This window comes from Arachis ipaensis, chromosome B10 (assembly GCF_000816755.2).
Source record: "Arachis ipaensis cultivar K30076 chromosome B10, Araip1.1, whole genome shotgun sequence".
NCBI lineage: Eukaryota > Viridiplantae > Streptophyta > Magnoliopsida > Fabales > Fabaceae > Arachis > Arachis ipaensis.
Window position 1 is genome coordinate 6506678 of NC_029794.2, and position 1784 is coordinate 6508461.

A 1784-nucleotide genomic window follows, 5' to 3' on the forward strand; every position below is an offset into this window, starting at 1 on the left:
ATCTCAAATATTTAAATTAATAAAAAAAATAATAAATACTTATATATTTTTAATATATATTATAATACAAAATATATATTAAAAATAAATTAATATATATATATATTTATACATAAATACATAATAATTTAATAATATGATCTTTTCTCAAGCCTGTACAACGAAAACTAATACACAAATTAGGATAAGCTTGTCACTAATTAAATTGATTATTACGAAACTGATCAAGGACATATACTCAAGATGATGAAGACTTAATTGATTATTGATACTAATTACAAATCTTTTAATTGAAAGAAAAACATTATATATTATTACATGAAAAGATCCGATGGCCACATAGCTAGATGCACATTGACAAGGCCAAAAAGCATTTGACAACCTCAAGTCCTCAACCTGTAACATCCTATCACACAGAATTTTATACCTAGGATATAAAATAGAAGTGGTAAAGCGCTACGATTTCTAAAATAAAATACATACATATAATAGCAGAAAGAATATAATAAACTAGGAGCCTTAAAAAAATGGATAAAACAAAATCGCGAAATAAAAAACGTAACGTTCCAGAAACAGAATAACTTGTGTGTGAAGAAACCAAAAGATTCATAGATATGAATAAGCAAAAGACTAGATAGATAACCAAAAATACAGCATAACTAGCTCTTGATTCAGCCTGCGAAACTAAGGCTAGTCGGAGAATATTTACATATATGTATAAGTACCCCAAAATACAGAAATAAAACCTTAACTCTCCTTAACTCTATGAGAGACATGATAAACAAGTTTCTTGGAGAGTAAGCTAAATACATACATATATATATATATAAAAGCTACATAGCAAAAGAACCCAGAAACCGTTCCGCTTCAGGAATCCAGACGCTTAGTGAGGTGTCTCTCGACTGGCATCTGAAAAAAACAATACAGTATGAGGTAGAATCGGAGCTTCTCAGCATGATAAAGGTACCACGCACATAATATATAAGGTCCTGGGAATGCCAGAGGTAATCCTAGAACGCCGACACTCAGATTATAAACCTTAAAGAACTAAAACAGAAGCCATAAAGTATAGTGGTTTTCTAAAGCTTTCTAAACTAAACTGATTCCTTAAAATCTAACTAAAACTGACAAGAATCCTAACTCTCTTCGCCTTTCCTCCGTTCCTCCATCTCCGATGATATTACAGAGACAAACAAGCAAACAAAAACATATACAAGTAGAATACAAATAGTACAAATAGCAAGTATATCAACTAGTATGTTATAAGCAGTTAGGCATTCCCAGTTAATGCACAATCAAACAACTCAAACAATATGCACATAATGCATGCCTGTCTTATGGCTGATGAGGCTCATCTGTCGATTATCAAGTCAACCCGACAAGTCCGAAACCCTTGGACTGTCCCCCGTCGCGCATCCCCATGAGTCTATGCATAGCTTTTTCTCATATCATTCATAATTCATACATTCATATATAAAACTTTGCTCAATGGAAACTACTATTCCCGAAAATTTATACGTGTTCAATCACCTTTACAACGTAGGATCAACAGAATATCGAGTCTCAATCTGGAGCACGTAACTATAACCCTCCAGGAAACTATAGAGATAAACGGCCCTACTAATTAAGTAATACTTTAATAATTACCAAACCCTCTGTTGGAATTTGCTATACGATTTATATCATAAATATATATTCTAAGGTTTTAGTGCCCATAGTAAGCATTCGGGTATAAGTTTGTGATTCATAAGTCTATACAATGGAAACTAATACACAAATCAGGA